Here is a 9,707-nt window from a genome sequence, read left to right on the forward strand (position 1 = left end):
GGAGGGGCCGTCGTGAGTAGATACCCCTTGTCCAAGGTAAGGAGCAACGGCTGCACTTTGCTGGAGCAGCCGTGAAGAAATAACCCGTGTCCAAGGTAAGAGAAACCCAAGTAAGACGGTAAGTGTTGCGAGAGGGCATCAGAGGGCAGACACACTGAAACCAAAATTACAGAAAACTAGCTAATCTGATCACACGGACCACAGCCTTGTCTATCTCAATGAAACTAAGCCATGCTGTGTGGGGCCACCCAAGACGGATGGGTCATGGTGGAGAGGTCTGACAGAATGTGGTCCACTGGAGAAGGGCATGGCAAACCACTTCAGTATTCTTGCCTTGAGAACCCCATGAACAGTATGAAAAGGCAAAAAGATAGGACACTGAAAGATGAATTCCCAGGTCAGTACGCTATGCCCAATATGCTAATGGAGATCAGTGGAGAAAAAACTCCAGAAAGCATGATGGGATGGTGCTAAAGCAAAAACGATACCCAACTGTGGATATGACTGCTGATAGATGCAAAGTCCGATGCTGTAAAGAGCAATATTGCATAGGAATCTGGAATGTTAGGTCCATGAATCAAGGCAAATTGGAAGTGGTCAAACAGGAGATGGCAAGAGTGAATGTTGACATTCTAGGAATCAGCGAACTAAGATGGACTGGAATGGGTGAATTTAACTCAGATGACCATTATATCTAATACTGTGGACAAGAATTCCTTAGAAGAAATGGAGCAGCCATCATGGTCAACAAAAGAGTCCGAAAGGCAGTACTTGGATGCAATCTCAAAAACGATAGAATGATCTCTGTTCGTTTCCAAGGCAAACCACTCAATATCACACTAATCCAAGTCTATGCCCCGACCAGTAACACCGAAGAAGCTGAAGTTGAACAGTTCTATGAAGACCTACAAGACCTTCTAGAACTAACACCCAAAAAAGATGTCCTTTTCATTATAAGGGACTGGAAGGCAAAAGTAGGAAGTCAAGAAACACCTGGCGTAACAGGCAAATTTGGCCTTGGAAAACAGAATGAAGCAGGGCAAAGGCTAACAGAGTTTTGCCAAGACAACGCACTGGTCATAGCAAACACCCTCTTTCAACAACACAAGAGAAGACTCTACACGTGGACATCACCAGATGGTCAACACCGAAATCAGATTGATTATATTCTTTGCAGCCAAAGATGGAGAAGCTCTATACAGTCAGCAAAAACAAGACCGGGAGCAGACTGTGGCTCAGATCATGAACTGCTTATTGCCAAATTCAGACTTAAATTGAAGAAAGTAGGGAAAACCACTAGTCCATTCAGGTATGACCTAGATCAAATCCCTTATGAGTTTACAGTAGAAGTGACAAATAGCTTTAAGGGACTAGACCTGATAGACAGAGTGCCTGATGAACTATGCACAGAGGTTAGTGACATTGTACACCAGACAAGGATCAAGACAATCCCCATGGAAAAGAAATGCAAAAAAGCAAAATGGCTGTCTGAGGAGGCCTTACAGATAGCTGGGAAGAGAAGAGAAGCGAAAAGCAAAGGAGAAAAGGAAAGATATTCCCATCTGAATGCAGAATTCCAAAGAATAGCAAGGAGAGATAAGAAAGCCTTCCTCAGCGATCAGTGCAAAGAAATAGAGGAAAACAACAGATTGGGAAAAACTAGAGATCTCTTCAAGAAAATTAGAGATACCAAGGGAACATTTCATCCAAAGATAGGCTCGATAAAGGACAGAAATTGTATGGACCCAACAGAAACAGAAGATATTAAGAAGAGGTGGCAAGAATACACGGAAGAACGGTACAAAAAAGATCTTCACGACCCAGATAATCACAATGGTGTGATCACTCACCTAGAGCCAGACATCCTGGAATGTGAAGTCAAGTGGGCCTTAGAAAGCATCACTACGAACAAAGCTAGTGGAGGTGATGGAATTTCAGTTGAGCTATTTCAAATCCTCAAAGGTGATGCTGTGAAAGTGCTGCACTCGATATGCCAGCAAATTTGGAAAACTCAGCAGTGGCCACAGGACTGGAAAAGGTCAGTTTTTGTTCCAATTCCAAAGAAAGGCAATGCCAAAGAATGCTCAAGCTACCGCACAATTGCACTCATCTCACATGCTGGTAAAGTAATGCTCAAAATTCTCCAAGCCAGGCTTCAGCAATACGTGAACCGTGAACTTCCAGATATTCAAGCTGGTTTTAGAAAAGGCAGAGGAACCAGAGATCAAATTGCCAATATCCGCTGGATCATCGAAAAAGCAAGAGAGTTCCAGAAAAACATCTATCTCTGCTTTATTGACTATGCCAAAGCCTTTGACCGTGTGGCTCACAATAAACTGTGGAAAATCCTGCAAGAGATGGGAATACCAAACCATCTGACCTGTCTCTTGAGAAACCTGTCTGCAGGTCAGGAAGCAACAGTCAGAACTGGACATGGAACAACAGACTGGTTCCAAATAGGAAAAGGAGTACGTCAAGGCTGTATATTGTCACCCTGCTTATTTAACTTCTATGCAGAGTACATCATGAGAAACGCTGGGCTAGAAGAAACGCAAGCTGGAATCAAGATTGCCGGGAGAAATATCAATAACCTCAGATATGCAGATGACACCACCCTTATGGCAGAAAGTGAAGAAGAACTAAAGAGCCTCTTGATGAAAGTGAAAGAGGAGAGGGAAAAAGTTGGCTTATAGCTCAACGTTCAGAAAAATAAGATCATGGCATCTGGTCCCATCACTTCATGGGAAATATATGGGGAAACAGTGGAAACAGTGTCAGACTTTATTTTGGGGGGCTCCAAAATCACTGCTGATGGTGATTGCAGCCATGAAATTAAAAGACGCTTACTCCTTGGAAGGAAGGTTATGGCCAACCTAGATAGCATATTTAAAAGCAGAGACATTACTTTGCCAACAAAGGTCCGTCTAGTCAAGGCTATGGTTTTTCCAGTGGTCATGTATGGATGTGAGAGTTGGACGGTGAGGAAAGCTGAGTGCCGCAGAATTGATGCTTTTGAACTGTGGTATTGGAGAAGACTCTTGAGAGTCCCTTGGACTGCAAGGAGATCCAGTCAATCCATCCTAAAGGAGATCAATCCTGGGTGTTCATTGGAAGGACTGATGTTGAAGCTGAAACTCCAATCCTTTGGCCACCTCATGCGAACAGTTGACTCATTGGAAAAGACCCTAATATTGGGTAGGATTGGGGGCAGGAGGAGAAGGGGACGACAGAGGATGAGATGGTTGGATGGCATCACCGACTCGATGGACACGGGTTTGGGAGGACTCCGGGGGTTGGTGATGGACAGGGAAGCCTGGCGTGCTGCAATTCATGGGGTCGCAAAGAGTCGGACATGACTGAGCAACCTAACTGAACTGAACTTGGTAGTATTATCACTTCTGTTTCGTATCCCAAGCACTTAGAAAGCTCCCAGCACAAGGAGTGCTCAGAGGAATAAAGGAAAACTCAGAGTTCACCATATCAGACAGAATTCTCATGTTGGCACAGAACTCACTGAAGGGTATGGTAGATTAAATAATGGCTCTGCAAACATAGCCATGCCCTGGTACCAGGACTCCATGAATAGGTTCTTATATGCCAAAAGGGGCTTTGCAGATGTGATTAAGGATAGGGTCCTTCATATAGGAAGATTTCTAGAGTATCTAGTTGGGATGGAGGCCAATCTAGTCACCTGATCCCTTAAAAACTGAGAACTTTCTCTAGCCAGGTGCAGTAGAAATGCTGCAGAGAAGGCATGGAGATTTCAGGCATGAGAAGGATTCAGTGTCTCTGAGATGCAGTGCATACAAGGACCAGACAGAGGCCTTTGGAGCAAAGGGTTCTTCCCACCCCCAGCTGACAGTCAGCAAGGACTTCAGTCCTTCAACCACAAGGATCTAGGATCCTGCAAACAACCAGAAGGAGCTTGGAAGTGAAGTTCTCCCCAGCGCCTCCACTAAGAAATGCAGTCTGATGACATCTTGACTTTAGCCTAGGGTGACTGTGGCAGACCTCTGACCTACAGAGACTGCGATAAAATAAATCTGTATTGTTTTAAGCCGATTTGCTATGCCAGCAATAGAAGACCAATACACAGTGCCTCCAGATCATGAAAAAGTCAGAAACTAAACCCCTTGGCTACTATATACATTCACTATATACATTCATATTGGAAGTATAACCATTGCTACCATTGTGGTGTTTGCTGAGATCCAGGCCCCATGTTTGTGGCTCCCACACCCCTCTCTTCCTAAAAACATCATATCATCCTTCAGGATATCTTATTGTATGAATACCAAGGCACATGGACTGTTAGACCTTGGGCCCCTAGGGTACCAGGCAGGATAAATTAAGGCCAAGATCTTTTGGCTGGGAGAATCTTGGGGGAATTTTATTGGAACTAAACATATCCTATACAAAAGGAATCAAGTAATGTTCCAAACAAAGTCGTTCCCTAAGGATTTCACAAGCCCCATGAGGCACTAATGTCCTGAAATCCTTCTCATTGATGGCACTCCTTCTAACTCTGTAACACCTTGCCTCTGTTTGATGGGTCATGGGGACAGGTGGGGATTTATGAGTGGGGGAAGGGTAGAGACAGGGAGCAGGCGGAGAAAACTTTGCTGGGAAGACAGCTTATCGCTACTTCCACCTTGAACTTTGATATCTTAAGTAGGTCATGCCCAACATGTCGGGGCAAAAATCCTTTAGCTGTGGTCCCTCATGCCACTAAGGTAAAAGTCACCAACCATTTCCCCCTCTTCTCACTCCTTTTCTTGCTCACAGGGGCTGAAACTGGTTCAAAGATTTGGGTGCATAATGGTTTAGAACAAGACACGGCAAACTCAGTCAGCTGGACTAGAAAGACCCAGAAACACTGCCTGGTCTTTCAGTGACCTCTCTTTTTATTAATAAAGATCTCCAGGTGCCTGGGAGAGAAGGTAGACCAGCTGTCCCTCTCTGAGATTGTTTCCAGTTTTAACATTAGGGGTGTGTGTGTGTGTGTGTGTGTGTGTGTGTGTGTGTGTGTGTGTGTGTGTGTGTGTGTTGGTCACTCAGTCATGTCTGACTCTTTGCAATCCCATGAACTGTAGTCTCCTCTGTTGATGGGATTCTCAGGCAAGAATACTGGAGTTAGTTTCTGTTCCCTTCTCCGGAGGATCTTATTCACCCAGGGATCGAACCTGGGTCTCCTGAATGGCAGGCAGATGCTTTACCATCTGAGCCATGAAGGAAACCCCTAACATTAGATACCTGTCCTGACTTAATCATTACTTCCATCCCCCTTTTACTGAAGAGAAAGGAAGTTGACAGGGTTTACATAAGGTGCCAGAGGTTCCAGAAATGTCCAGGAGGAGCTGCTGTGAGACACAAAGGAAGATTATTTGTCACGTACCGCAGCAAACAGTAACCCTGACCGAGGTCGAGCTCTGCCAGGACCATACATGAAATTCCTCATTTCCTTCTCATGCAAACTGAGCAGTGAAAAACCCATTTCACCAAAATCCAGAGGAATGAGAAATCCTGCCCAAGGTCTCTCCAGTAAGAGAGACTTGGACCTAGAAGTCTGGCACGAGGGCTCGAGCCATGAATATCTGCACCTGGCAGCCTCCCTGTGACAGGAGGAGAGGGGACTTTGAGGTTGGCTCTTCAAAGGATGGGCTGATACTAACAATGTTGGGCTACCAGAGGCTGCTGCTGGCCAGAGGGCCCATCATGGGGCAAAGTTCAGAGTCAGCATGGAACGCTGAGAATGCTGGAGAATCAAAACTGACCTTGAAAACCTCCTGCAAAGTCCAGTAGATACAGTTATGAGATGAGTCCTCTCAGTGATGGAGCAGCAGGAGGTAGGCAGGCTGGGATGATCAGGGAGGGCCCAGGCATTTCAGTCCCCATGAGAGCAGAGGCTTAAGGCCAAAATCCCCACGCCCCCAGACCTAGCCAGCTCCCCTTTGGCAGCCCCGGAGCTTCTTGGGCTATGGTGGCACATTCCTGTAGACTGAGTCTTGGGGATAGCTTCCTGTGCAGGAGACAAAGGGGCCTCCTCCAGGGACTGCCCCTCTCCAGCCACTTTACTGACCACAGACCCACACAGCCAGACAGCAGATGACATCATAACCACAGTGGTGGGCCGGCCCGCTGGGCGACATCACAGGCCCCAAAAGAGCTCCAACATATGTTAGCAGTTGAGAGAGGGGAAGCGAGGTCATGGGGCCTCCAGGGCCAGCCACTGCTGTTCTTCTGGAACCCTCTGGAGGTTCTTCCCAGCAGCTTCTTAGATGAATTGTCGACTTACAACTTGGATTGCAGAGGCATAAGAATTATTACTAAAAGCAGACCATCCAAAGGAGAGAAATGGCAGCACAGCAAACCTCAGTACACAGAGAGAGACACTCACATCATTCAGAGTGTTTCCATCTTTCTACTTTGAGTTTTTACAAACATAGTCCTATAGCATATAATTAGTTACACATTTAAAAGACAAAGATAGCACATATGATAGGTACTGTTTTGTACCTTACTTTAAACAAAACTTTTAAATCAGATGTGGGCACTTACTGCATTGTTAATTATTCTGCTAAGTAAGTTTTAATCACGGGGCTTCCCTGGTGGCTCAGCCAGTAAAGAATCTGTGTATTACTCTAGAACTGAACCTAGTACTAGCATTACTCCAGTACTGAATCTAGTACTACTATTACTCTGAATCTTGCAATATTGGAGGGAGGTTCAGCTCTGATATCTTGAGTAAAAATCATATATAGCCTATACTGACCTTGAAAATCTCCTGTAAGTGTCCAATTGTTACAATTGTATAGCATGTGTGTGGTGTGGCATGTGTTAGTCGCTCAGTCATGTCTCACTCTTTGTGACCCATGGAATGTAGCCTTCCAGGCTCCTCAGTCCATGGAATTCTCCAGGCAAGAATATGGAGTGGGTTGCCATTCCCTTTTGCAGGAGATCTTCCCAACCCAGGGATTGAATCTGGGTTTCCTGCATTGCAGACAGATTCTTTAGCATCTGAGCCACCAGGGAAGCCCACAGTTGTATAGAATATGACCTTTCAAAGCTAAACTTTTACTCTGATGTTGGAGCAGATCCCTGTTTTTTTGTTTTTTTCTGGTTGATCATGAAAGAGTAATAGATGGCTTGTAGTTACGGGCATTTGATTCAAAACTTTTCTCTATTTTCATCATACCAATATTATTACTAATTACTTAGTGCATAGAGCTGACTACCCACAAGTTAAATGCAAACATGATGCAGTTTCACCATTTTGGATCTTCCTCAGCCTCAGTTTGGAGTAGGAAATGGCAACCTACTCCAGTATCCTTGCCTGGGGTATCCCATGGACAGTGGAGACTGGCAGGCTACATACAGTTCATGGGGTCGCAAAGAGTCAGCAACCTCATTTCACCTCCTCACTGAGGACCAAGGAGATCTGAGGGTTGGAACAGTCCCACCACAGAGACCATGTTGTACAGTACCGTAGCTGCACAGAAGGTCAGCGCTTGAAGGGGCCTCTGGGATCATCTCGTCCCCGTCGCCGTTTTCTAGCTGGAAACTGAAGCTGGAGGAGAGGAAGGGGCCCCCCAGCAGGTCAGCAGCAGCTGGGCCACATGCTATCAGGGCCCTCAAGTGAGGCTGGGGGGACACTGGAGAGGATGTCTCCTGGCCTCACCAGTAGCTTCTCACATGGTTGTTGAGTGGCCATTGGGGTCACCAGGCTCCTACTCCTGGATTCTTTTATATAAACACCGCTGTCTTGGGAGTGTCCACAGGCTATGGGTATTGATTAACTTGTCTGATCACCACAGCAACTCAGGCAAGTATGGAGAGCAATGTTCATCTGCCTTTTACAGCTAGGAAACTCGGGCTCGGAAGGGTTGGGTGACTTGTCCACCATCACAAAGCTGGTCCCTGGGGTTTCCTTGGGTCATTCATCTGATACCAACTCCAGGGCATTTTGGCACACTTCCTCTCACCCACTATGTCACGCTCTGTTTCATAAGATGATGGAGAAACAGAGCCACTTCTCTGGAAGTAGTTAGGGCAGTACCTTCTGGGTCCCACAGTGGGATTAGAACACAGGGCTCCTAACTCCAGGGCCGTGTTCTGGGTGCCGTGCTTGTCCATATACAGCATTTATGTTACTTAGAACAAGGTGCTCCACTCTGGGGAGGTGCCTGTCGGTTCACGGCCTGGTGACAGACAAGAGATGGATTTCAGCCACTGCCCTCCGCCCGGCGGTGGCTAAGCCGATGCTGCTGTGCAGAATGAGACTCCCCCTGCCAGATACAAAGGTTTGTTTGCATTGCTCAACCAGGTTCTCCACTGATGATTACAGATCTCTATCGCCCTGGCTGGACGATTGTTAAGAGTCATCTTCTCCCTCCCCAGTTTGTTGTTCAAGCTTTTTAAAGATGCAGAATTTCTTCCAGCCAGGCCACCACCTCCTCGATCCTGCTGGGAAAATGGGAAAAAATGGTGGGTTCATCAGGTTGCTGATCATCCAAAGCTAGAACTTTCTGCCTGAGATGTCAGTCTTTTCTGTTGCAGGCAATGAGCTCGGGGGAAGTTAAGAAAGAACAGAGCTGCAGAACGGCTCCCTCCTGTGGTCAACCCAAGCCCCCGGGTCAGGCGGTGTCACCCCCACCCCTGCCCTTTCCAGAATGCTCTCTGCTCTTCTTCCTGGGGAGCCCTTCTCCCTCCTTCCCGTCTCCCTTCCTGTGAAGCCAGCCTCAGCCCCTCTGGCCCTCAGAAACTCTCTCCTTTACCTTCCACGGAATTTTAATCACTGTCCCGTCAGCACGGAAAATGCTGACTTGCAGTCAGTAACTTGCCTGCCTTCATCTCTGGGTAGTGAGCGGCTCAAAAGCTGGAAATGTGTCTTAATGATTTCTGTAGGTTGAAAGCCTATGTCAGTGACCTCATGTCCCCAGATTTCCCAATGTTTTTGTGTTAACTTTTTTCTTTAACAGGAATCAATGGCTCAAGCTTCCAACCCTCAGATTTCAGGAAGCCCACTGCCCTCCCTCAAACAATGTGTCTGAAAGTGGCCTAGGGACTCACTCCCAATTACCTGGACAATGAGCCACCTAGACCTGGGGTCCTCATCCTCCTGGTCTGAGGGACCACACCCAAGCTGGGTTACGTTCTAGACTTGGTCTTCCGGCCATGGCAGCTGTTGTCTGGGCAACCAGCTTCCCGTGGTTCTCAAGCTCTCCAAGCCCTGGGCAGCTGCTTGCCTAGACAACAGCTGTAAACTGTTGTCACCTGAAAGCAGACCTCCTGGCCATTGGCAGCTCGTGCAATGCCCCACCGACGAGGGTGCTTTCTCACCAAGAGAGACGGCCACTTCCTCGAGAGCCAGAGCCACCGTGCCGCCTTGGCCCCTGCCTCTGTGGGGTGATAGGAGGATTGGGCTCCTGTGGCTTCTCCTCTTGCCAACCCAGACTCAGAGGTTTCTCTGTGGCAAGAAAACCAATCCCATGTCCATGACCTTGTGGTCTTCATCCCCAACCCAAATGACGCCCTAGCAGTGGCCCAACATGTAGATCCTGGAGGCTCCCCCTGCTACAACACAGACACGCATATGCACACACATATATGCGCACACACATGTACACACACAAGCTCACGCTTGCTCTCTCTCCCAAGTGTGGTCCTCTGAACCCCATGCCCCTCACTCAGCCTGCTTTTCTGCCCCT

At 47.2% G+C, this 9,707-nt stretch overlaps 2 long non-coding RNA genes across 3 annotated transcripts in view; both read right to left on the reverse strand.

The window, feature by feature from the left end:
* LOC145511074 (uncharacterized) overlaps positions 1–9,190 on the reverse strand; it is a 48,465-nt gene extending 39,275 nt beyond the window's left edge. Inside the window, exons 1-2 of one of the 2 annotated variants that reach the window (XR_014057481.1) lie at positions 9,080–9,190; positions 7,485–8,463 (exon numbers count right to left, since the gene is read on the reverse strand). This is a non-coding gene — a long non-coding RNA (uncharacterized LOC145511074). The remainder of the gene's footprint in view (positions 1–7,484; positions 8,464–9,079) is intronic. The other variant, XR_014057480.1, reaches the window with a different exon arrangement.
* On the reverse strand, positions 2,766–6,088 carry LOC145511073 (uncharacterized). The gene is made up of 2 exons (XR_014057479.1): positions 5,775–6,088; positions 2,766–3,185 (listed from the first exon to the last, which is right to left on the reverse strand). It is a non-coding gene; the product is annotated as an uncharacterized LOC145511073 (long non-coding RNA).
* Positions 9,191–9,707: the final 517 nt, after the last annotated feature.

The sequence above is a fragment of the Giraffa tippelskirchi genome, chromosome 6 (assembly GCF_054371585.1).
Source record: "Giraffa tippelskirchi isolate mGirTip1 chromosome 6, T2T-mGirTip1v1.2.pri, whole genome shotgun sequence".
NCBI classification, from domain to species: Eukaryota; Metazoa; Chordata; class Mammalia; order Artiodactyla; family Giraffidae; genus Giraffa; species Giraffa tippelskirchi.